The 26,670-nt window shown below is 52.7% G+C and overlaps 1 long non-coding RNA gene across 3 annotated transcripts; it reads right to left on the bottom strand.

Moving 5' to 3' along the window:
• Positions 1 to 1,509: 1,509 nt before the first annotated feature.
• LOC109387198 (uncharacterized) lies at positions 1,510 to 6,527 on the bottom strand. Of its 3 annotated transcripts, XR_002124938.1 has the most exons (6): positions 6,400 to 6,527; positions 5,478 to 5,766; positions 5,002 to 5,128; positions 2,744 to 4,281; positions 1,861 to 2,029; positions 1,510 to 1,744 (listed from the first exon to the last, which is right to left on the bottom strand). It is a non-coding gene; the product is annotated as an uncharacterized LOC109387198 (long non-coding RNA). The 3 variants fall into 3 exon arrangements; XR_002124937.1 differs by having other exon boundaries at positions 1,510 to 2,029; XR_002124939.1 differs by having other exon boundaries at positions 1,510 to 2,029; positions 2,744 to 4,143.
• Between the last annotated feature and the right edge of the window lie 20,143 nt (positions 6,528 to 26,670).

Genomic DNA, 26,670 nt, shown 5'->3' with positions numbered 1-26,670 from the left:
GAAGAGCGCAATGATGGTGCCAACTTGGGCCAGTGAAGCAACGTCCTCCACAACTAGACTGAAAAACAAAATGACAGCAACTTGTCTGTTTCCCTTTCCCCAAGTCCCCAGTGCTGTTCCCATCCCCCCAATTCCCCAATAAAAATCTTAAAAAAAAAATTTAAAGTAACAATGAAATTTCCTCTCCCAAGGGCACTTCAGGGGTGGGGGTTTGAGGTCTGAGGGGAGACCTGCTGGGGCACTCCTGGGAGAGGTGAGCCAGGCCTAAAACAAGACCAAGGCTGAGTCCTGAGAAGGGGACCCCCTGGGCCCTGAGAGTGAGCAGATCACCCGTGTTTTCTGGATTGTAATTCCCACAGCCTGCTCCAAAGCCTTCGGGAACGCCGTCCAGTCTATGGGTAACTGGGAGTACCCAGCGGCGTGCTGCTAAACGCTTCACAACTGGGAAGGAAGAAGGAACCCTAGTTTGTCGTGTTTGCCAACTTCCTGGGTGTAAATACTCCCACCATGGTTGATAAAAGCGACTACGATCACCGAATTCCTCAACTGTAACCATCGGCTCTCATAGGCTGGTGGAGGCCAGCTCCAGCAGTGGACGATGTACTTGTGTTGCACTTGGGTAAACTGCAGGGGGAGGTGGCGGCGGCAGTCTGGGGACACCCGTTCTAAGAGGACCAAAGGGGCCCCAGCTCTGGAAACATGTGAGAGTTCCCCAGGAGTTCCCAGTCACCCCTGGAGTGGGGAGCCCATAACAGATTCGTCAAGTGCGGGTGGGAACTCTGGTGACTGGGAAGTGTGCGTGCCACGTGCTCCACCCCATGTGGCTGGCACGGCTGTTGGAAAGTGCCTGGCATGACCCTGACCCTAGATGTCTCCAGTCCATGCTCACTGCCTGAATCATGGGCAGGTTGGTGAAAACCACCTGAGAACTTGCATACAGGGACACCTGGAGTCATGTGGGAATAGCGGGGCCAGAACAGGCATCCTCGGGGAGCCCAACGTGATCATTAGAGAGTTTGTCCCGGGGTGAGCTCCTCCAGGCCCGTGTGTGTCAACACAGATGGTGAAACACGGGTAACCGAGGCCAGACACTGCCACCACTTCGGTCACTTCCCTTCACCATATTCATGAACTAGGCAAAGTGAAAACAGATGGACTGAGACGTTGAGAGACCTGAGAGAGCAAAGCCATTCATTTAATGAAGTGATCTCATCTCCTCCTTCCGGTGCTTTGCAGTGGGAGAAATCTGCAGTGGTCACCTCGAGGGTGCAAGAAATGGTGTGTGACTGTTTTCTTTAATCAGATTCAGGCTCAGCCTTGTTTGGCGCTGGGGCTCCCTCCTTGCTGCCTCTGTGCCCAAGGTCAGGGGAAGAAACCAGTAATCCTTGCAAAGTGACACATTCAGGGAGTCTGTGGTCTGCACTGGACCCTGGATGTCCAGCAGCTCTGCAGCATCTGTGCTAGGTTCAGGCTCAGGCTCTGCTGAGATGAGGAGCCCTGGTGTCGGCCCCCCACTCCCCACAACCCCCACCCCTAGGACACCTCAAGGGAGCAGAACTCAAGGAGCCCCCATCTGCTCCTTCCTGCTTTGGGGGAATTTCCCTCCTTTTGCTGTTTCTGTCTCTGCCCCTCCAAGGCACAGTCCTCTCTCCTCCACTCTGGTCATCCAACACCATCTGCTTGGTGGGCGAAGACTTCTCCAGGACCAGGAGGAGAGAGAGAGGGCGGTCTTCACAGCTTCTGCCTTCAGCCAAGACAAACAAACACATTTTTGCCCTCCAATGAGGGAGCACAAAATAGAGAACCAAACCCATTCGGTCCAGACAGTCTGATTCCTCGACTGCAATGAAAACAACTCACCATTTAATATCACAGTTCATTATCCTGTCGTGTGTTGTTGGGAAAAGAAACACAGACGTTAGAAGGTGTGGAGAGGGGCGAGGGGACTCCATCTATGGACCTGAGAAGCGAGCGGCTGTGGTGACCACAGGTGCAGATCCCTCGTGCCAGTGATGGCTGAGAAATGCAGCTGGAGTTGGGAGAGGCAGTTAGTTAACAAAGGACCAGAGGCTCTGCCAGGGAGGCTGTCGCTGCATCTTCCTATCTGAGATTTGCAGCGTCAGCTTTCCAGAGGTTGATTTCCTCCTCTAAGGGTACACAGTCTGAACGGCCAGGACCACCCGTGACGTGACCATCTTTCCTTTCCTCCCTCGCACCCCTCCCCCATCACCCCCACCCTGCCTCCTTCCCCGGTCTCCTCTCCAGGACACTCTGCGCCCTCCTCTTCCATCCCACCCTGACACCCCTCCCTGGCCCTTGATCTGCACGCTCAACCCCATCCTCTCAAGAACCCCAGTGGCAGATGTCATCTTGAACCCCACGCCCGCGAGCCAGGACTCCTTAGTCCTGCTCCTCAGCTAGAGGAAGTCATGGCACTCTAGATTTCCTCAGAGTGACCTCCATGGCTGGGTCCCCAAGGCCCCCATTTCTGCCGAGACAGCCCTGGACACAAATGTGGAAAATAATCGGCCCCCCCAAAGCACCTCTCCAGGCCCAGGTGAGCTCTGGTCAGCTCATCGAGATGCTGGGGCCGTGCCTCAGACTGAGGCGACGATCATAATCACAACTGCGAGAGACTGAGTGGCGTGTGCTAACGAGCTCGTTGATGGTCCACGGCCACTCTGAGCGTGGGGGCATCCCCGCCTGACAGCTGAGGAAACTCACACACAGAGAAACCACTTACCCAAGTTTGCACACTTCATCAGCCTTCGAGGAGGGAAAGCCTCATGTGTCAAACGCCCTTTTGTGTTCCAACTGTGTTATGGGATCAGAGGGACGAAATATCACCCCATATCCATGAGTGATTAGCCTGGATTCATTTAGCAGATTACGCCTGCTCAGACAGGAGGGAGCAGATAGAACTCTGAACAAATAAATTTTGAGGGCAAGAAAGCAATTGAAAAGGACTAAACTATGGGGAACAGCCTGGGAAGCTGGTGAATGGTGATGGGCCAGGTGGAAATTTATTAGGATGCCTTTGGAAGCTCCACTTAGAGTTTCCGAAGCACTTTCATATCCATCAGCCTGATTAATCCTGACAACTCATGGGGTGAACAGGGCAGGAACTGGCACGCGGAGGACCCTGGGCTAGGCACACAGATCACACCCACCAGCCAGGGGGGGCCAGGGGCAGGGACCAGCAGTCACAGGCCCCAAGAGAGGTATGTAATACAGCACCTGCACAGTGCATGCCGCACCTGGACGAGCTGGCACAGGTAAGCTTTGCCCTCTGTTCACTGGGGCAGCGTTTCTCACACCCAAACATGCACCAGAGGCCCTGAGGAGGGTGTCAAATTGCAGATTCTGAATTGGCAGGTGTGCGGTGCGAGCTAAGGGTCGCCAGCCAGTTCTAGAAAGCTCTCAGGTGATGCTGATACTGCTCATCTATGACCAGGCCTTAAGTAGCAGGGTCTGGAGGTTGTTCCCGTCCAGGGGAGGCTAAGCTGCCAGGCTCAGCAGACCTGGGCAGCTCCAGCTCCTCAGAGTCCCCTCCTGGGCTCAGAAGGGGCTGCAGATCCCTGAGGCCCTTGTGGCCTCTGAAGGGGACTCAAATCCTGCCAACTAGGATGCCCGCGTGCAATCGGCCCCTGCCAGGCTTGGCACTGCATTTCTGGCACCAGAGCCGTTTAGGGCACCAGAGGGATGGAGGAAAGTAATATCCTCACAGCCTGGAGGGTGTAAATAATGAAAGTCAGATCCATAAGTAATTACTTTTTAATTAATTAGGAATGATGAATAGCGAAGACCTGGCGACTCCGGGCGGAGTGGTGTTAACTGTAATAGCCTTGTTCCTTTTGCAGCTGAAATTGATTTGCTGGGGGAGGAACCAGAGGGGAGGGGGGCATCCTGGGTTCCGGGGGACAGAGGAGGGCAAGGCAAGAAGCAGGGACAGCCTCTTCCCACGATGGCACCCAGGGTTTCTCTACACCCCACTGAAGTGTCTCATCCCTGGGGAAGGGACCTGCAGACAAAAAGGCCATACTTCTCACGTCCAAACCCTTTGCAGACTTACCTAATTAATCTTCACACGCTTCCTGGGGAGGGAGCCCAGTGCTCTTTCCTGTCTGCTCAGCGGGAGCAAAGCTGCTGTCCAGGGAGAGACTTGCTCAGTCCCAGAGCCCCTGAGGGCTGCTTCTTGGTGGGGGAGCCCCTTCCCAAAGGCAGTCCCGGGTCCAGGAAACAATCAGCAGGCTGGGAGGTGAGAGCGGCCAGGTGGCCCCCCTACAATGGCTTAGCAGGAGGACAGAGGGGTCCTGGTGGACCACATCCTGCTGCAGGTTTTCCTGTCACCCAGAGCCCAGAGCATAGCAGACCCTCAGCCCTGCCCCCACCTAGCCATGAACTAAACCAGAAAGCAGGGCCCGTCTGTGTCACCACCCCCACCCTCTGCTTCTGGGAGGAATGACATCGCTCAAAGGTGTGCAAGGCAGACCCCTAAGCATTCCGGCTCCTCGGTTTGAAAAGGAGGCAGCGTCAGGTTGTCACAACATGAACACAGCAGGCCTGACCCTTCCCCTCACTCAGTGGACACACCCTCTCCCCCAGCCTCTGAAGACAGTGGTGGGGGGTGCTCCCCTTCCTGTAGTTCAACCAGGATGAGCAAGCTAGGGAGGAAGGACAGGTGAAAAGGTGAGGGGTTAAGATTTCCTTAAACCTTTGAAGAAGGGACGGGGCTGGTTGAGGCGAGTGAGGCACTAACCTCCAGCACGCAACTGAAGGGGGCACCCCCGAAACCTCAGTCCGTTTCCTGGCCCTGTCTCCCGAGAGGAGAGATGGCCGAGGGCCTCACTCAGACACAGCATCACGGCACAGGTAGGGTGCTAGAAGACGTGTGGCCTCACAGGTATGGGGGGTAGCTAAGTTTTAAGCGGCTTCGAGGAAGGAAAGAGAAGCAGTGGGATAAGAAGGGAAGCCGGGAAAAGGAAAGGAACGCGGACTCACCTTATTCTACTTCGGACCTGCTCTGCCAGGCCAGGTTCTTTGCACAGAAGGAAAGTATCGACGTCCCACTAACAGGCGCTGAAACAGAGGAAGGCTCGGTCTCCCCACCTGTGTCGAATGGCCTGAGCTGAAAATCCACAGTGAACAAAATAGCCAAGTGTTAAATAAAGACCAGATTCCACTCTACACTTAGCTTCACTCTCCTCACCCTAATCCCGACCCTGTTGGATCCTGTTTTTATTTGCCATTTGGATAACTCTTCCATCGATATTTTGAACTTTTATTTTTTTAAATCGTGCGTTAGAATACCATCTATCTTGATGACTGACTTTCTGCCCCCGCTCTCTTAAACCTGGCGCCCAAGGGGAACGCCTTCTTTCTCTCCCTAGTCTCAGTTCTGCTTGGAAGCCATACGTAAACAAAGAGCATTGGTTATTTGGACACAAAATCGGACACAAAACCAGGTCCAGTTTTACCTCTACTCCCAGCCAAGCGTCAGTGTCCTTCTCTATAAAAATGGGCTTCTCATGCCTCTGCAGAAAGAGGGTGAGACAGGTAACACGATCACCCCTAGAAAGTGTCCAGCAGGCGGCAGAGCCTCAAGAAATGGCAGCTTCCTCTCCTCTCCGCCTCTTCCCTAGCCGCGGCCCTGGACTCAAAGGCACTGGGAGCCACGGGCCCACAGAGCCCATCGACACTGGTGGGGGGCCCGCCAACCTTTCCAAAGTCGCTTCCAGCTCTTCCTTTGGCAAGTGGAGACATGAACTGCAGATTCAGTGTAAAAAGGAAAAACCAATAATTGCAGTGGTGTCAAACCAATTTGTTTGTGTTAATTGCAGCCAATTAAACTTTTCTTTTTTTTTTTTTAAGTTCCCCCAGGTCAGGCTATCTTAGGGAAGTTGGTTTCTGGCCAGATGGTAAGGAACGCCTTTATCTACCCTCACATGAGGTATAGGAAGAAACATGAATATCAAAGGCACTCCAAAATGATGAACAGATGGACAAAGGGCCAGGAAGAACGGGCCAGATGGAAATGGAGGATGAGCATGACAGCCTGACTACCCAGCCCCTGTGAGGAGCATATGAACGAGAGAGAAGAAAGACCTCGGCCGGCCTAGACTGGCTACTCAATGTGTGGTCCATGGACCAACTGCCTGGGCGTCACCTGGGAGCTGGTTAGAAGCACAGCATCTTGGACCCTACCTCAGACCTGCTGAGTCAGAATTTGCATTTGAACACCACCAACCTCCCCCATTTGTACATACAGTACAATTTGCTAGACACCACCCTGAGATCCGCCCATTCTGGATATAAGCCCAAGCACCAAATAGAGGCTCCTTATAGCGTGGAGCCTCCTCTGAATCACCCCATCCCTGTCCAGAGGCCCTGGCCACTCACTAAGAAAGGTCCTCTCTGTGGTTCCACAATCTCTGACTCAACTCCAATTCTCCTGCAGATCAGATCTCCACCGGCTCTGCCCTGCTGGGGTTCCAAGTCCTGTGTCTGCTTGGATTCAGCCAATGGGAGACCCCTGCTGGAGGTGGGGGGTGGGAAGAAAGACGAGCAGGCGTATTTATTCCCTGTGTGTGTGTGTGTGTGTGTGTGTGTGTGTGTGTGTGTGCGCGCGCGCGCTCTCTCTCTCTCTCTGCAGGGCTGCAATTTGGCAGTGACTTTGTTCCAGTCCTCATGGCTGCATCTGCCAGGCACCCTGTCCCGAAGCTATAGCTTGTGCTGGCGTCCAGTGATGGTGCGCCCTCCTTTTGCAAGCCCTTCAGGCCTACAGGTGGTAACAGCTTCCTGGCTCCTCCCTGGATGCTTCGCTATTCCTTGTTTGTTTGTTTCCTTTAATCCTGTTGCTTTAATTATTTTAAAAAGTATCATTTAGATATAGTAAGGCCAACAGATCCAGAGACAACTGCCATGGAAACGACAGTTGATTACGCTTGCTGAGAGAGAGCTCCACAGCGTGTCAGAGGAGGCCCCATGGAGAAGCACCGGGGTCGGTCACAGGCAGAGCGGGAAGGGAGCATTGTGGGACAGAATGGCTAGTCTGGGTAATGCCAGTGGACTCCGGGGCTATGCCAAGCTGTCTGGCCTCTGGCACTGGAGTGGGTGGAGCAGGTGTGTAGTGGCCTAGAGTGTGAGAGCCCAATAAGAGAGGTGGTAGGGAGTGTGGGCTCCGGATTGGTTGGTTTTATTTGAAAATCATACGTCTGGGGTGGAGGACTCTTCCCCCAGGAGAGAGGGTGGGACAGGAGGCGAAGGCCAGGTGACTCGGGTCTACTGAGCCTAGAACACGATGCGTCCAGCCGATGCATGCAGGGCAGGTAGTAAAGCATTCTGTAAACATTAAAGGTTTACAGAAGCCAGGGACATGGCTGACACGCTGACCTCTACCTCCGAAACAGTCCTTCCCTACACTCTTTTCAATTCACCCTTTGAAATGTGCCAGCTGCTTCCGGCAGGGCCCTGATTACATCATCTTCTACGATTCTGTTCTCTCCAACCCATGAGGACACCTGGGTTCTCACCTGGACCCTCCGGGCCCTTCCCTCATTAACTAAACCTGTAACAGAACCAGAGTCTCTTTAGAAGATGGTCATTTTCATAGGCAATTCCTGCTCCCAATAGGACACATAGAAAGGTTTATATGCAGTTATCCCTGGGAAAAGCAGGAGTGTGGGCTTCTTCCCAGCACAGGGTAAGAGGCACGTGGTGGGTACAGACCCCATCCCCTTTCGTCCCCTGGGAGAGCGGGGTCATCACCCTCCCCTTTGCCTCTCCTGCCTGCCATCCCCTCCCTGCCCTCAATGGCAGGGTCAGGAGGCAGGAATGTGCTGAGCGTGCTGCTTGGCGCTTGGAAGGTAATGATGATCAGATTTAATAATAATTAGTGACTGCACATTTTCTGCAGCAGATGAAATCATTGTACAGGAAGGCTGGTGGAAAGAGAAAGCCATGAACGCCTTTTCCTTTCATCATTAAAACAGCAAAGCTGCAGCGCTTGCCCCAAATTAATTAGCCCTGTGTCTTATTAGCACCTTTGTCTACTGGTCCTCACACAACACAAATGGGATGTAGCCAGCTGCCCTGGCCGCCGCCGCCCCAACTAAAGGAGCCTCAGGCCTGGGCAGACCAGGGAAGGGCCTTCCTGAGCACCCCACTGTGACCTGGAGGGAAGGGAGCGCATGGGGGGTTTCTAGAGATAGCTGTACCTCCAGCAGAGAAGAAGACTGAATCTCCTGGCCACAGAGCCAGCGGTAGTGATGCAGGGAATCTTGCCTGTGCAAAGAAATGCCAACTGCCAGCAAGTGGCCAGGAAGAAAGGGCGACAGCGTTTGCACCTGCAGAGGCACACGAGCTCCAAGACACGCTGTCAAGACTACCAGCTTCCGGAGCACGTGACCAGTGCAGTCCCACAGGGCTTCCCCACCTCCCTGGGGGTAATTCTCAGCCACCCGCTCTCCCACCTACTTCAGCAACTGCCGCTGCCCTTTCATCCCTGGTGCGGGCCTGGGTGGCAGGGGACCAGGGCCTAGGGTGTGTGCTCCACTCACTAAACTATGATGTGGAGCCCCCAGCACCTGTGAGTGTGTGCACTCACCCCGCAAGTATTCCCGTAACCAGGGCGTGCAACAGGACATAGCAAATACACACATCCTGACAGCTCGAGGGAGCGGGACTATGAAAGAAAGGAAACAAGTGTTTTTCTGCCTTTTGAGCAAGGAGCCCTGCATTTTTATTTTGAACTGGGCTCTACAGATTATGCACTTGGCTTACCTACTGCTCCTCAGGCAGGATTGGGGTGTTTCAGAAGGCTCCCCCAGCCCTCTGGGCAGCTGTCACTATATTCAACCTTTTAACGAACACACTGAGACCATGTGCTATGTGCAAGGGGGTCCCATGTTAGGTTGAAGATGGAAGTCACAGCTGCCTCAAAGGATGGCTCTGGGCTCAAATGCCCCTTCGGTGCAACTGAGCACACGGCTCAGAAAATCTAAAACTACAATACTTGTAAATTTAAAAATATAGCGGTAAAGAGACCCTCATGCCAGTGTTTAAAGCGCTGGGCCCTGGCTGGAATTTGCTTAGCTGAGGAGGTGGAGAGAGAGTGACAGAATGGAGGCAGTTCGGGGGCAGTTTAAACCAAGCAGGAGCCGCCGGCCTGGAACTCGAGGCTCGCTCAGGGCAGCTGCGCATGCCGGTTAATTGTGGAGGCGCTAGAGTCAGAGCTGGTTAAATTCCTGCTCCTGCTACTTACCGTGTGACTTTTATGAGTCCATCAAAGTCTCAGAGCCTCACTTTTCTCACCTGTAAAACAAGCGCCCTTGACTCAAACCAAAAAACTGTGGATTATGCAACACAGGATGCCTCGCAGGTAATGGGTGTTTGCTAACTGTCTTAGTCAGTTCGGGCTGTTACAACCACATTCCATAGGCTGGGGCGGGGGTGGGGGGCCTTACAAACAACAGACATTGATTTCTCACAGTTCCGCAGGCTGGCAGTCCGAGCTCAGGTGCCAGCACGGTTGGGTTCTGGTGAGGGTCCCCTTCCAGGTTGCACATGGCCGACTTCATGCTGTATCCACACATGGCAGAAAGAAAGCAAGAGAACTGTCTGGGGTCCCTTTTATAAGGGCACTAATCCTAGTCACAAGGGCTCCACCCTCACGACTTGATGGCTTGTGAGGAATCCAAAGTTAAGTGACTTGCCCAAGGTTGGGATTCAACTACAGACAGCTGGACTTCAGAGCCCAGTCTGAACCAAAGGCACGCTCTTCCCGTCTGTGAAATGGGCCCAGCAACCTGTGCATGGGCACCACCCAGGACGTTGGCCTTTAAGTGAAATCAACAAGCATGAAAGTGATGGGAAAGGAGAGAGCAGAGGCACCATGCGGGCACAAACAACAATGTGCCAACACGGGGTGCCCGTGTGATCAGGGAGAGGACGAGAAGCAAAGACATGGGTGACAAACCTCAGCAGGCGTTCCAGGGTTGGGTTCCTAGCTTGCTCCTCTCCCACCAGCAGCTGTCACCATACTAAGTCTGGGAACCCCTCACTCCACCCCACCCCATTCCTGGGAAGGCACGGCTAGCGGACAAGAAAGGCCCTGCCTGTCCACACTGCTTGTGACAGTGACACCATTTCCTGGGAGGGGTCCAAGAGCTGCATCTCCCAGCCTCCCTGAGGCAGGGCACAGCAGAAATTAAAGCATGTGGCATCTATGCTGATGACAGTGGTCCAATGACGATGGCTCTGCCCGGCCACTGCTCTCCGTCTCTCCCAGCCCAGGAAGCTGTCCTGAGAGCTGGCTCCCTTGCGGTGGACACTGACCCTAGAAGGAACACCTTCCTTCATCTGTCCCAGGCTGGTGTAAAGTGACCGAAACCCTCTAACAAAGATAGTCCCTGGGCCTGGCTATACCCAAGTCCTAGCCAAATCTGGGAGGCCGCCCAGAAACATTTTTTAATTCTTTTGCAATCAGCATTTTCCGTTCTTCATTTGCTGGTTGAATAATGCAGCCTGTAAAAAAAGGGCCCTCAGCACAATTCTGGTGCTCGTTTACAATGGAAATTGGGAAAACGGCAAAACACATACTGCAAAATGCATTTAAAAGAAGATGATTCAATTGGATTTGGCAGCTCTGATATTCAGGACCAGAAGGAGAAAATCTGTCTATGATTTGAACATGTATAATTAAGATGAAAGCCTTAAGTACCGGGTGCATTTCTTAAGATGTCACCGGCTCTGTTGACTCCGGGCGTTCCGATCAGTTGTGCAGAGCATTTATTTCTGAAATCTGAATAGCTATGAGTGAAATGCCTTTTTTAAAACTGGCACTGTGGAGCCAAGTCAAACCCTGACACTGCACAGCTCGTCGTGGGGGGTGAAGGCAGTGAGAGCAAAGAACGCCTCGGGCCCAGCTCGAATCTTCCCCCAGGTGCCCTCCCCCTGCCACGCCCCAAACCTTGCAGGCTGAGACTCAGGCAACGTTGGATCCATTTTGGTGTGTCCTATTTTGGCTCTTCTGGTGCCAGCGGAAGTGCCAGTGCCCTGGGAACTGTTCCATCCTGAAAATAGCCCACTTTGGATGCTGGGATGATGGGCTTTCAATGAGGCAACCTGAAGTTGTGGAGAAGGCAATGCGGTAGGAGCCAGAAGACTTGGGCTCGACCTCCATCTTCACCTGTGGTTACCTGTGTGCTCTCGGGCAGGTTATTTAGCCTCTCTGTGCCTCAGCTTCCTCACCTGTAAAATGAGCTAAGTAATATTGTAGAACCTCCTGCGTTAAGAGCACTAGGACAATCAAAGGAGGTGACCTGTGGAAATCCCAGCATCCAGCACCTAAGTGGCCCTCGCTGCGTGTGAGCGACTCCTGTTCCTGTTTTCTTCAGCCCTCTCTCTCAAACCGCCAGAATTATCTCCACTCGCCCAACTCAGCTCGCTGGCGGGGCCGTTGGCCCCCAGCTTCTGATCTATGTGGAAACCAGGATGTCATGACAAACCTCACTTGCCATGCGAGATGACTCAGTGATGGGATTTCTGGCAGCTCGACAGCCTTCTCCATGGAGAGCTGGAGGCTTCACAGAGATGACTCATGGCTGAATCTGGGACAAGTCACGTGACCACACCTGTCACATGGCTTGATAGCTCATCTTCCTAAGCAGAGCTGGAATCCCCCTGAGACTTCTGGAGGTCTCCTGTCTCCTTTTCAGAGGAGAGAGAAAGGAGACGGCTCAGAGCCAGTTTGAGCCCTAGCCATTCTGTGCAGAGGTTTGGCCTCCTCTACATAGAATGTGGCCAGACTGTGTGTGACAAAGGCACTCACCCTGCCCTCTCCCTGAGCAGCCCACCCTTTCCTTGGGATGAGAGGAGCAAGGGAGAGGTGGGGGTATCAGGAGCCAGTATAGGAAAAGAAAACGGAGAAGCTGTAATGCAAGGAGTAATCATAAGCAGATTCAATGCCACAGATAGCTCCCGGGCTGCTGCAAAGCCCCCAGAGTGGCCGTGCTCCTCGGAGCACTGGTCAGTGCTTTTCTACACATACCTATGACCTGCCCAATGGGCGCAACCCAGCCCTGACCCCCAAGGCTAACAGTCCTGCATCATGTGACCAGAAGAATTCAGCCGCCCCGCCCCCGCCCCCACCCCCATTCCAAGAGAGAAGCCAGGGAGGAACCCTCTCTCACAGACAGTGGCAGCTGGAAACAAACTCAGGCCATCTGCACAGGTGGGGAAACTGAGGCCTACGCTGGCTCAGCAGAGGGCTGAGGCATAGTGGAACTCCAGTACTCCCAGCCTTGGCCTGGCCCAGACCACTGGACCACACTGCCCTCCTGGATTCCACAGCCATGGAGTCACACGCATGCAGGTGGCTTCAAATTCTCCAGCTTCACCTCTCACCTGCTGTGTGATCTTTGGAGTGTTACTTAACCTCTCTCTGCCTCTGTTTCAGCACATGTAAATGGGGTAAAACGGGAGTGTATGCAAGAACCTGGTCTGGCAGAGCAGGTACTAAGTAAATGCTGGCTCTCTTCCCTTTTCCTGACTTCTCTTCTTATGCCATCTCGAGATCCTTGCCTTCTTCAAAGCCGCTTAAAGCTCAGTAACACCAGGGCCCCTGTGACCCCTCACCCTTTAACATCCTACACGCACAGCGATGCCTCCACCCCTGCCTGACAGTGAGGCCCTCGGCAATTTCATCTGACAGGGAGACGGAGGCTGGAAATATGCCAGGAAACAGCCTCTGGATCTTGAGGAGAGCCCAGGGCTCCATTCCCTAAGAGACGTGAGAAAGGACCTTGCAGGCCCCCATCCAGGGCTTCTGATGTCCTATAATGCAAACAATAAATGTTTCTGGTTTCACAAGTTTGTTTCTTGCTTTCTACCTTCCACTTCAGGCATAGCTTATAGGAACCAAAGCCATCTGACAAGAACGAGGAGAAACAAAAAAAGAATCAAAGGCAACGCTAAGCAGAGAAGCACGAAAGCTGGGGTCTCCTGGGGGAAGGAATGCACCACAGTGGCCTCTGAGGGCTTGCCTGCTTCAGCACTGACAAGACGTTGATGCTAAGGGCTCCTAAGGCGGCTGGAAGACGGGGCTAGCCTGGCTAATGAGGGTTGCACAGTCCTGGGGGTGATGGTCACCTATCAGGTTGACCAAACAGGAAAGCCTGCAGCGGATACCAGGAGCATAAGGCAGCGCTCAGCTGGTAAGGGGCCAGGTTGATAAGTGGGTGGTACCCGGAGAGCCCCAGAGGCCAGGTCATGCTGTCCACAGCAGGCTCTAGGGTTCCCAGCCCTTACCATATCTATATGGGGGTCACTGCCTTCAGCAATTTCGTCTGTTGGGAAGGCCAGACTAGAAAGTACAAGAGAGGGACGATCTCTGGATGTTGAAGGCCATCCCACGGAACTCCATCCTTTGAGACTTGATAACCTTAGAGAAGATATTTAGGCCCCTGGTCCAGAGCTTCTGATGTAATATAGTGTGATAATCGAATGTCTGGTTTCACATGTTTTGTTTTGTTTTTAACCTTCCAAAGCAATGGAGTGATGAGCATGAGGAAAGGAAGCTGGCGCCATTTAAAAGCCCAGACACCAAGCAGAGGGAACAAGGGCTTAGGACATTGTTGACAAAGGTTTCATTCAAAAGAGATTGAAATTGAGGCATATTTCCGCTGAAAGGAGCAAGTTCCAGATATCAGAAACATCCTCTCATCCAGAACACCTGGTTCCCTGAGCAGAGTAAATGACGAGGATATTAGGACTCTGAGGCTGGGCTTCCTGGGAGCCTTGGCTTGTAAGATTGCTGAGGTTTTCTGTTGTTGAATTTTACTGTATGCATGACATTCTCCCCCAGCAGCTTTTTGGCTTCCACGGGGGAGGCTGATTGACACTCTTCATGCTCTCCCTGTTGCCTAAAGGGCTCGACAGTTGGCTTAAGTGTTCAGAGAATGAGCTCTGGGGGCCAGACGCAGACCCCAGCCGGCCTCCGCTTAGCTGACAGTCTCGGGCAAAGTGCTGAAGCTCTTTGTGGCACTGTCCCCGTCTGCCCCGCCACCATCCTCACACCCTCTTGCTGCAAAGCCCACTTCCTGCTACTGGAGCGAAAAGCACCAGAGACTCAGCGCCCTGCCCACTGACAGCTAGGACACGGACACGTGGCCAGTTCTGGTCAACGAGACTCAGGGAATCTGTGCGATTCTCCATGAAAGTTGTCCTGCCTTATTTTTTAAGACGGAGGAGGAGGAGGAGGAGGAGGGGGGGGGGAGAGGAGGAGTGAAGGAAGCCCTTGCTCGATACTCCTTGCTTCCTTTGAATGTGGATGGGTGAGGGGCTGAGGCTTAGAGCTGCCACCCTCTTTTGATGAAACACAAAAACTGAGATAACCTCCCAGAGGCCGCCCAGAGCCCTGGCATCACTGTGGTGCTGAAGCGAACCCAGAACACTCACCTCCAGATAGATTCCTGTGTGAGGGAAGAGAAGACCCTGGGGTTTAAGTCACTTTCAGCTGCCCGTGGTAACTTGCAGCGGGATGCTCTCCCAGCCCTAAGGTGCGCAGCTGCAGAGTAGAGCGTGTAATTGTACCGGCCGTGGGGCACCACGGCACACGTGAAGTGTGCACCGACGTATGCTGCACAAAGGGTGTCCACAGAACGAAGCCCATCTTCTTATTAGTCAAAACCAGGCCTTGGGCCTCCAAACCCAACCATTTCTGTGAGGCTGCAAAAGGGCAGGCCCCCTGGAGCCCAGCCCAGGTGCCCAAGTGCCCAGGTGCCTCACAGATGCCAGGATTTCGAGGGGGCCTCACTGGCTCAGAACACCGCCGCCCGTGAGCACCTGCCCAGGGCCCAGGGAGGCAGGGGAACAACGCATGAGCTCTGGGGAAGGGAAAGAAAGTGTCAAGGAAGTGCGCCAAAGGGGCCGTGAACATCTGACCCCTCCAGAAAGTGCTGCTGGGGCGAAATGCCAGCTGAGCTTCACTTTCAGCTCCTGATTGCATTAATAAGATAATGATGAGTCATTTAACTTTGCATCCAGAGAGTGAAGCAAATTACCTGTGTCTGCATTGCTTAATGACGAAGGCACTAACAGGACCTTTGCTGCCCAAGGAACCAAAACTGACCTATCGCGAGGCAGCAATGTTATGCCTGCGGCTTTACCACTCGACTGAAGCCATCCATCAGGTGGGGAACGCACCCCCGCCATGCACCCCGCATTGTCCTCCCCCACCTTCCTAATGAGCTCCGGCTTTCTTAACCCGATTATCCTGATGCCGTTAGTTATTTCCTGGACGTGAATCATTGGGCCCCCCGTTAGCCACCACTCAGGCGCCCAGGTGTGAATTTTCCACTTTGGCTACATTTCCCCAGAGAATTGGTCATGTGAGCCAAACCCACGTGAGCAGCAGGAAACACCAGCGCCTCCGTGTCCTTCTGAGAAGAAGGCGATGAGAGAAATCAGGACGCAGCAGCCTGAGTCCTCCAAAGGCCACGCAGGCTCTTCTGTGATTCTGGGTTTCATTTCCTTTAAGATATAATTTCCGTACAATAAAATTGACCCCTTTTAAAAGTAGATGGCTCTGAGAGTTCTAGCAAATGCATACAGCCATGCAACCACCATCCCATTCAAGATGCAGAATGGTCCCATCACCCCGAAAAGGTCCCTTGCTCCCATTCACCCTAACTTCTCCTCCCTCTCCCAGCCCCTGGCCAACACTGGTCTGTCTTCTTTTCCTATGGTTGGCCTTTTCCAGCATGTTGTATACACTGGGAAGCCTTTGAGTCTGGTGCCTTTCACTTATTAAACTGCATTTAGGATGTATTCAGGCAGTTGCGTATACACAGTTTGTTTGGATTTTGGTACCAAATGGCATTCCGCTATACAGATGGACCACAGGCGGGTTGTAGAGTCCATGGGTGTGCAATGAGCCAAACCTTTGAATGTATCCTTAATCCTCAGAAAAAAAGTCAGAAGCAGGCATGATGATCTCCATTTAGCGATAAGAACACACAGTTCATGGAGTCCCTTCTATGGCGGGGATACAATGGAGAACCCCACACAGCCCCTTCTCCCTCCACTGTGCAAGGTGAGTTCTCCCGGCTTTCTTGGCACCTGAGGCTGAGCCGCCTGTGGGCACGTGAGCCTGGAAGCATGGTCCTCCTAGCGTGTGTAGGGAGAAAAAACTCAGCCAGCCTAAGGCCCTAGAGAACCGACAGTGAGAAGCGGGAAGAAGAGGTGATCGGAGATGTATTTTCCCGGCACGTATGTGCAGGTTTCACTAGACAGACATGCCAGCCTCTGCCTGCAAGTGAATATAGTTATCCCCACAGCTTGCTGCCATCTTTTGTACTTGGGTCATAAGAGAGGAAGCAGAGACGGGGAGGGCCAGCGTGGCGCTTTCCTCCCATACCCTGAGGCTGGCCATCCTGCCAGGGAAGACAGCACTGACTTCACAGCCTCCCAGGAACAGCCATGTGTGCACCTGGACAAATCCTCTGGACCACGCAGTGCGAGTCACCATGTACCTGATTTCGGCATCTCCAGGAGGAGAGACAAGGGTGGCCCGCGGCTCTGAGGTTCTGCTTAGGGACGTGGGCTCTGGGATTTCCCAGCTTTCTCTGAGCACTGACTCCCTTCTTGGCCTGAGCCATCAGAAGCGATCCCTAAAGGAAGGATTTGGGGCACGGTCTTTAGACCATTTCCTCCTGGGGTCCCAGGCGGCATGTCCCCTGGGCTTCTTTGCCCCTCAGGAAAGTGCCCTAAATATTTGTTCTCTCTACCCCCCAGCCCAGGGCCTAGTTTAATAAGAAGCGTTGGAGCAATGTTAAATGAAAGAAAGAAAGAAGGGAAGGAGAAAGGGATAAAGGAAGAGATGGACAGGGGAACAGAAAAAAAGATTCCTTCCAGTCTCAGCTTCTTATTCAACAAAGAAAAAAAGTAATCTCACCAACATGGTGGAGAACAGGAATTTTTGATTCAAGCACCAGATTGGATCCGTACTCTACCCGTTACTGGCTACACAAGTTACTTTTCTTTTCTGAGGCCCCGTTTCCTTTCTATAAAACGCTGATGTGTATCTCTCAAGATCTGGGGAAGGGTTGCATGAGATCATATAAGAACAGCCCAGCATGGGGCACAGAATAGCTTCTCATTCACAAGTGACAATTACTGCTGCCATGCTGGTTGGCTTGACAGCCCTTCTGAGCAGGCCTTGGTGCAGGCTGACCTGGGCACCCTTTGTCTCCAGGACAACCATCCTGGCTAGCAGCTCCCGTGCATGTGTGTAGCATATGGGACCCTGTGGGTCTGTGTCCACTGTGACACTGCATTCCCACCTGGGAACGGGAGACTGCAGCGGACGGGGACCTGTGGGGTTCATGGGATCCCACAGTCTCCCAGGCCTGAGCTCAAGGAGGGTGGAGAAGGACTTCATTAAAATGGATGTCAGAGCTCTGGTCAGCCCTTATCCAGCAGCTCAAGCTAAGTTATTGAACATCAGCGAGGACACCGGGGGCTTCCCCACTTGCTAACAGATGGCTTTCAACTGAATCCCTGTGTATGTTCTTGATGTAATATCAACAGGGGATTGCACACAGCCCAGGAGATGCACCCCTGGAGAGGAAGACACAGAGTAAACCCCAACGGAGACTGCCCACCTTCAAGCTCCTCCTCTGACTCGCCCACACGTGTCCGAGTTCCCGTTGTCCCCCTGCCCAGGGGCTCTCTGAGTCCACAGGGAGCACCAGGCCTGCCCACAGCAGCCACTGTAATAATTAATGTTGCATGAGGGCCTACTTGGTGCTCAGCATTGCACAGGCATTGTTTTATTTCATCTTCATAATGATTCATGGCAAGGGAGATGTCATTAATATCCTTTTATAAATGAGCAAAAGAGGCTCAGAGCACCTAATTGCCCAGGGTTGCACACTTGCTAAATGTCCCCCTGTCACCTATAAGACTGTTTTCAGCCACTCCAGTGCTGCACGGCCTCCTGGGCCAGTGTCACTAACCCTGGAAACCCTCACCACTCCCTTTGGCCTGCACCCCGTATCTGAGAGCATGATGGTAGGGTGCACGGGGCAGCTCACCAATGTCCTCCCTGGGAACTCAAGAGAAGGGGATGGAGGTGGGAGAGAGAATGGTGGCAAGAGAGCTAGACAGCCCCTCCTCGCGAGGGTGGGACCCCAAGAATGAAAACGAGGTGTTTGCCAGGACCCAGGATGTCTGCCATGGTAAAGCAGCTGTCATGGCCCCGTCCTCTGCCCCATCCCCTGGTCTCCTGAGATGGTGTCCAGCCTGTCCCTTGTCATTACTATTTATCGTAGTTGCTGCGTTTTATTGAGCAGTTACTCTCTGGCGGGCACTGGGGTAAAATGTTAACTCATTTACATCATTACTCAAAAGACTTGTCCTCAGGAAAGCAAAATCAGTGAAGGGATCTGATTATGCAAATATTTAGGCCCCACAGACGCAGGGGCCAGTAAAGGACCTGATTTTATTTACTTTGCAACTGAATGGAACCATCTCAGGCTAGAAATCCCAGGCAGCAGCTGGGCTGACTTCTGACTCTCTGAGCTCACCAAGCTGCCATTTTAACGGAAGGGTCGCTCAAGCCCAGTATCCCTTCTCGCAGGAGAGGGCTTATGCCATATATTCGACAGTCTCTCCTGAGCTCCCTGCAGCCACAAGGCCTCAGAAGGATCCACACACTGACCCAGGACCCTGGTGGGTGAGAAGAAGGCCAGCTGGTACCTGCCCAAGGCGGCCTGCCCGTTTCTCCACAGAACTCTCCAGCTCCAGAGAGCCAGCTTACAAGCTCCTGGTCGGGAACTCTCACCAAGCTGTGTTTCGTTTGCCTCTCCTCTCGTTCTGGTCTTGTCACTGGAGGCGACATCCCATCCAGGGAAAATAAACACGAGCCAGGCCTTTGCTTCCGGGGAGAAGGGCCAGGTTTCCTAGAAGCTGCGTCTGCCGGCAGTTTCCTGTCCTCTCTCACTCCTGCCCACAGTCACTTCAGGAATTAGTTGTAAAGGGTGCCCCACTGCCCTTCCAAACCCCCAAGAGGGGAAAAAAATCCTTAAGGCGGTTGTTTATTAATGGCACTCGGTCATTAGCTGCCGGGCACGTGGTAAAATATAGATTAGAGGGGGAAAGGCAGGACTCACACTGCCATTTGTCCTGTTCCGAATGTCATTACGCGTTCCATCGCAGCGTATTACCAAGATGATTAGTGGCATCAAACGACTTCTGAAAAATGATTATGTGCCATTAAAAGCATTAGTCTGTCTGAAACCAGCACAAACAAATGGCCGTGCAAGGATGAGTCATTAGCTGGAAGGCTGAGTGATGTGATGAGAGATGCCTTTGCGCCAAGCAATTAGTGTTGCCAACAGGTTGGGGGGGAGGGGCGGCGGGTAGAGCTGAGGGCCCAGGGCTGTGCCCCGGCAGACGGAGGAAGCCCCGGACCCTGAGGAGGGCGAGGGGCTTGAGGATTTGGGCTTGCAAAGAGCAGCCTGCCTTCTCCGCAGCCCCAGCAGACAGGTCACAGCCATCCCCAGGACGACAGCAGAATGGGACGCTGTTCCTCCTGGCTACAGGGAACCAGGTTTGGGAAGAAACAGAGGCAGGAGTGAAACTCAACCATAAAGGGGTAAGTGTGCAAATATAACTCCCCAGTGGAGGCCCCTGAAGGAAATGTTTTAATTGACACCAGAAAGAAAAGAAAAAAAATTGGCTCAGGGAATCACAACGTAATTTACAATGACAAGACTATATAGAGAAGCTATAATTTGGAAGATTAAAAAATAGTTCTTGGGCATATACCAATACAAAACTTTGACATGAGAGCAAACGAAGGAGCTAACAAGTAAAACGGGTCGGTGTCATCTAGTTTTTAAACATAGCCCCGCTCCCACACCAGTCCTTGGGGCACAGCGGCATTTCATGCTGAGTTTCGCTTATCGGGGGCCAAGGTTTGATTTGGAGGAGGGGTCAGGCCTGGGCTCCCCGCCCCCCCACCCCTCCATCTAGACACGTATCCAGGCCCATTCTATGGGGGCTTCACCCCTACAGGAGCCACCTCCAAGCACGCCTGGCACGTTCTGCCACTGGGCAGGTTCTAGAAGCTGTGCATTCTCTCTTTCTGTCTCTTTCTGCTTCCTTCCCTCCCTCCCTCCCTTCTTTGTCTCCATTCATTCATACAGTCACCAGTGTGTGCGGGCAGCCTGCCCCATGCCTGGCCTTCAGGTGGTTGTCAGGCTCCCAAGCTCAACACAGGACAGACCATTCCTGCCCTCGTGGGATGTGCCGTCCAACCAGGGGACCACTAATAAAGACACTAAACCTCATTTCCATGCAGCAGGCACTGCTCTGAGTTCCTTGTCTTACCTCATCTGCCCCTCACCTGTGAGAAAGATGCGATCACTATCTGTATCTCACAGGTTAAGAAAGCAGGCCTAGTGAAGGCGTGCCACTGTGACAACGGGGCTCAGAGCCCTGAGCTGCAGCCCATCACCAATTTCCCTGGGTCCCCATGGCCGCTGCATAATCCCATGCAGGCCTCCCTCCCCCGTGGATGTCAAGGAGCCCTGGTGTGGCCCCAGTGACAAGAATTCAGTGTCCCCAGCTGCTTCTGGTGGAGCAGTGTACCCTGTTTTCTTGTTTTGCAGAGAGTCTAGAGCTTGTCCAGGGTTAAAGTCCAGCTGTGTAGTAGACTCCAGGCCTGTGGTCCTCAGGCCAGTTTGTGGGGATCTCCTGGAAAACTTCTAAAAAACGGTGATGCTCTGGCCCGGCCCTGCCAGGATAGAGAACCACTGGCCTAGCCGACCCCCTGCTTGTCACAGAGAAAGAAACCGAGGCTGGCAGAGGGGCAGGGACCAGCCAGGATCAAAGAGCTGCTCAGGGCAGAGCCAACTCAGGAGCCATATGCCTCCAAAAAGCAGGCTCCCGCCCTCATGCCTTCTGTCTCTCTTGAATCCCAAAAGCTCTCCTTCCCACCTGCCATTCCAAGGCCGATTGCAGCCAAGGCCATGCTATGAGATGCAGCAAGGCCATGGCAGCTGAACCTGGAGGCTGTCAATGCTGATTGACACCTGTCACAACCCTGGCTGCTGGAGGCCCAGCCCCACGGGCATCCTTCATCTGTTGTTGCCGCTGCCTTTCCGTTTCCAGAGCCAGAAGCATCCACCATCTCAGAAAGGTGGCTGAGCTCCAAAAGCCCTTCGTGTCTCTCTTCCCTCCAGGCCTCACAAGGGACGACGGGCTCATTCCAGAGAAGCCCAGACACGCTGTTCTTCATCTTTATCGAACTCGGCTTTGCGGTTCTTGTTGCTTTGAGGGGGGACGGCTGTGAGAGCAGCTCTGAAGGGCTGGGATGAAATTGTTTTTTCCCCACTCTGGACCTCGTTCTATTAGAAAAACATGAAATCTCTTTCTTCCACTTGTCTGTTTTATTTTTTCCCTTCCACTCGCTAAGACAGAGAGCAAAGCGATATTTGATGATGGATCTCTTTGTGTCTTGGCTACAACAGGTCATGAACGTCTGTGAGGTTAGTCTGCTGATGACCAAGTCCAGCTGCTGCAGAAGATTAAAAGTAGCCATTTGTATGACCCCCACTTCTAGGGCTGATTGCCCTCTATCTATCTCTTCTGGACACTGAAAAAAGCGAACGAGACTCCTAGCAGCCTAGAAGTCCTTCAAGGTGTCTAACTTCAGTCTCTCCTGCTGCGGCTCAGTCTTTTAGAGTCAAGCCAATTCCTATCCTCCCTGCACAGGTTAATGATGCACAAGAGTTTCACGGACGGTCTCTCTTCCAGCAACAACTAGCCACAGGCCGCCTTCTACTTGGTTGGGACACTGATGTCAAGGCCTGCTATTCTGGGAAATGCTGAAGCAGCACCCGAGGCGCCCAGCAGCTCAGAGCAATCTGCAAACATCTTGACGTGCTCTCCTTGTCTGCAGAACCTTCCCCAGGAACAGCCCAAAGACGTGGGTGGACACAGCTTGAAAGACCAGATTACTGTACTACGGCATACGGAATGTCCAGGACTCAAACCCTAGAGCATGTCAGAGTCTCCTACTGTCTTAGTGAGTAGGGACTGAATGTTGGTAACCACACACACACACACACACACACACACACACAATTCATGTGCGGAAGCCCTGACTCCCAATGTGATGGTATTTGGAGGTGGGCCTTTGGGAGGTCATGAAGGTGGGGACCTCACGATGGGATTGGTGTCCTTATAAGAAAAAGAACAGACCAGACCTTTCTTTTTCTCCAGCGGAAAGGCAGCTGTCCACAAGCCAGGAAAAGGGTTCCCGCCAGAACCCGACCATGCTGACAGCCTGATGTTGGACTTCCAGCCTCCAGGACTCTAGTTTAAGCCCCCCAATCTATGGTATTTTGTTATGGCAGCCCAAGCTGACGATGACATTGGGTCTGGAGTACGGGCTGGGGTCGGTGATTGCTAACAAGCTGTTGCCAATGCCGTTGGCCCATGGACCACGTTTTGATAAACACATACCCAGATTCTTCAGATAGGTACCCCTTCACCTTGGGCTGACTCCTGTGTGCCTGAGACAGGAAGTGAGGGGAGGGACCTGACGGGGGCAGTATGAAGAACACGCAGACATTGGAGACGAATGCTGCCCTGAGACTTTCCTGCTGAGACCACCAGCAAGTCATTTAACATGCTGCTTCGCTTACCTATTACATGGGAATGAAAATGGATGGAAGGAAGGAAGGAAGGAAGGAAGGAAGGAAGGAAGGAAGGAAGGAAGGAAGGAAGGAAGGAAGGAAGGAAGGAAGGAAGGGAGGGAGGGAGGGAGGGAGGGAGGGAAAGATATTGAAAGATATAGATAGATGTCTAAAACTCAGGTTACAATGAAAGGGAAAGGGGATAGGGAGAGGGTGAGCACCTAAGCCAGGCTTGGTGGTTGCTGTAGAGAACAAAATAAAGGCAGAAGGCGCCCTCCCCCACCAAGATCAGTCAAAATCCTACTTCATTTTCAAGACCTCACAGAATTATTGTGTCCCCAGGAAGCCCCTGTGAAGCTGACATCATCGAATCTACCCAAAAGAGGAAGTGGGGGTGCTGTGGGGGTTGTGTTGTTTGTCTTTTTTGGGAAGAAGGGAGTGCACACTGATACCCTCCTGAGAGGTGGTTCTGACCAGCTGAGGGTGGCCATGTTGCTGGGGGACAGCTAGCCGGTAAGGTCCCACTTCTAGGAGCAGCCGCTGGTGGGTTGCTATGGGTTCAAGAGTCCTAGCTGACGAGACAGAGTGGTTGCTGTAGGGACGCTGAAAGAGGCAGCCTTTCTGGCCAGTGCAGGTGAGCAAAGGAAGAATACCAGAGAGCGAGAAGCTTCGTCACGTGGAGCGGCTGCAAAATCGCTCACACTGCTATTCTAGTTGTCCATCAGAGATGCGCTGTCTCTACCAGCTCCCACCAGCTGGGTGTGGGGTGGGGACATCCTTTATTGCAGCCCCGTCTAATCCAGCAACTTGGGTTTGAGTAACTCGGAGCCTGCTTGGATAACGGGTAAATACAGACTTCGAGACTCACACCATGATGAGCTTGGGTACGCGTAGGGGAGAGGCGTGGCAGGCTGTGCCCCCAGCCAGGAGGGATGGCCTCGCCCACCTCTGCTGATCTCCTCCATCCTGTGTCTTGCCTGACAAAGTCCATGGTCGGTTTACCTGGCTATCGTTTGTCATTTGCACCTGAGATAAGTCACAGCCTGGTTCTCTCCAACTGGTCAAGACTCAAAGCTCTCCCCCAACGCACCCGAGGGGCAGAGGCACGCCACTGGTCCCTGACTTCAGGCTCTTGACAGGATCACCTTGACACCCTCACCCGCTGCCTTCACTATGGTGACAGGGTGACACTCCTCCCCTTTGGCGAGCTCCCCAGCAGTGCGGCTATGTGGAGCAAGTGTAAACTGAGGCTGCCTTGCGGGAGGGGGCGTGTGGCCCTCTTTCAGCCCCGCACGCTGAGCTGCCTGATGGATTTGAACGTGGCCACACCCAAGCTGTCACTGAGCAAGACTGAGATGCACTCAGAAACACAGGGGAGAAAGTGCCATTAATACTTTTCAAACTATTGCTGCTCTTCCTCCGGCCAAAGCCAGGGAGAGTGAGACCTGGCAATGGAGTCAGGGGTCAAACTGCTGGACACTGTGTTAAATGCAGTGGGTTGTTGTGGCACTTGGCTGCTGTCTGAAAGCAGTTTCACTCACAGTGTGCCTCCAGACACACAGTGGGTCCTCCTTGTAGCAGGACAGACCCGTTTGTAGGAGTGCAGCCAAGGCTTCCTGGGCCGAGAGCGAGGGAGTAAATTCATGCTTGTCCACAAGGCCGCACAGCAGACGCTGACCCAGGCAGCAGCTGACATTTGCAGGGTTCACACCTGTCAGCAGAACACCACCTTCCCTGCAAACGCAGAGACACGCAGACATCTCTGTTCTGCCGCCTCCTTCACCCTGACAAGTGCAAACCACGGCGTCTCCACATCAATGTACTTTCGTCACACTGCAATGTCCATGTGTGCAGCTTTCTGGGTGGGATATGTCCAATGCCATCCACGGAGGCCCTCAGAGCATCTGTAGGTAATGTACCGCTCTGCTCAGGCAGGGCTGATCCCACCCACCTGAGCCTTAGAGAATGCCTCCTGCTTAATTGTCCTTCTCCCTATATGTCAACACCTGCGATCCCACTGGCTGCCGTGACAAATGACCGGGACCAGCTGGGACAACAGCAACCACCCCAGCAACAATACCAGCTTCTTTTTATTGAGCGTCTCCTATGTGCCCGGCTGTGTAGGCTGGACTCTTCCCACACATTTTCTTAGAAAGTCTCATGGCATTCTCTTGGCTATGTAATATTACCCCCATTTTATAGATGAGACAGCTGAGTCCTAGAAGAAGCATAACTGCGTTAAGGCCTTATCGTCAGGAGACGGGACCGTGGTAACTGTTTTTTGGTCTGCGTAGCAAACTTTCCTGTCGTCGGAAGCGTCGAAGGATAATTTTCCCAAAAAGGCAAGAACATGCCTCTGGTATTTCACACGTTAATGGTTTTGTTTGACTTAATGTTAGTGAGGGAACCAGGCAGACATTCCCGCTAATTCAAAGGAGAAGTCTGAAAAGCATAAATTTACATGGAGTAAAGGAAAGGGGCGGTGATTTTATGAGGAGACAGAAACTGGAAGAGGGAAATCAGTGGAACCACTGGGCAGAATTTAAATGTGTGTCTATAGACAATAATTATTTTGCATTGCTATCTGTTATTACAACTTACAGGGCCGTAGAACCGCTCAAAGGCACTGGAATCAGACTACCTGCAAAAGGTGTGCGCTAAGCAGCCCGTTTTTCTACTGGCAGCACCCAGCCTTCTTTTTTGCTTAGTCCAAATTTTCTCACAGGAACAAATACTTAAACCAAGTTTAGACCATCTTAGCGCCTCACTCTGTCTGATAATAGTGGTTAATATAGAGAATGGACAATCAGAATCCTTCCTGGGGATTGGTTCATGGACTCAGGGAGAAAAAAAAATGATCTCAGCTGATATGGTCAAGCCGAGGCTGCCAGCCATGCAGAGGAAAAGTGTCTGAGTGGGACAATTTTACTGAGCACTTGCCAGGTGTCAGGCACCACTTCACAGATTGCAAACACAGGCAGTCAGATTCCAGAGTCATCACTTAAAGCTCTGTGCTATCCGGCCTTATAAAGCAGCTCGAAAGGAAGCAGAGGTAAATAATGATGGGTAATGACAGAGAGCAAGGTAACAGATGGGACTGAGGGCCTGTTTCAACCTTAAGACACTGGAGCCCTTAGGGAGCTCTAGAAGATTCTACAGCCCTTCCTGTCTCAGATTCCTTGAGCAAACCCAGTATTCTTTGCAGCTAACAAAGCCAGTACTCTCCCATCCCTTTTTTTTTTTTTGCTTAAGCTTTTTCCAGTTGTACTTTTTTCCATAAAGAATCTTGACGTATACAGCTATTAAGTGACAGAGCTGAGTTTGAAACCCTCATCTACCTAAAATGCATAGCTGCATCTTTCAGCTTCCTCAACTACAAATGGAAGTATCATGGTACTTACCCCTGTGGGTTATTGTGAGGATTAAGTGTATCGTTCCACTTAAAGCTCTGAAAAGAATGCCTGGCACCTAAAATTATTCAAAGTTAGTTATATTATCAGCTCCATTTTGCACATGGACAAAGACAAAAAAATGTTATAAACTTTGTCCAAGGTCGTGCCCAAGGTCATTCATTTGCCACCATTTACTAGCCAATAGCAGAGCCAGCAATTAAACCCAGGCAGTGGTCAGAGACTATTTGCTTCAGCTGGACTCTGAGAGGGACCTTGGGAAGTCACCTGGCCTGTCTCCTGTCCAGAGCTGAGTGGGCCACTGTCCTGGGAGCCTGGGCCAGGCTCAACCTGGCTGCCCTCCCAGCCTTCACACTGGAACTGAAAGAATCACAGCAGGAGGGTCCTTCCAGTCCTGAGCTGCAGCAGCCCAGGCGAGTGGAATGGTGGGGCATCGAATCCCAGTTTAGCTGGGGTCTTATGCAAATGGCCCTGCCCCCATCAGCCTCCCCGGGTGTACTCCCCTGAAGTACCACCATACCTGGCCCACTGCTGCCACCTCTTCTCCCCCCCAC

This window comes from Hipposideros armiger, unplaced genomic scaffold (genome assembly GCF_001890085.2).
Source record: "Hipposideros armiger isolate ML-2016 unplaced genomic scaffold, ASM189008v1 scaffold_150, whole genome shotgun sequence".
Classification (NCBI taxonomy): domain Eukaryota; kingdom Metazoa; phylum Chordata; class Mammalia; order Chiroptera; family Hipposideridae; genus Hipposideros; species Hipposideros armiger.
The sequence above is the reverse complement of the archived record's forward strand: the minus strand, read 5'-3'. Positions and strand labels throughout refer to the sequence as shown.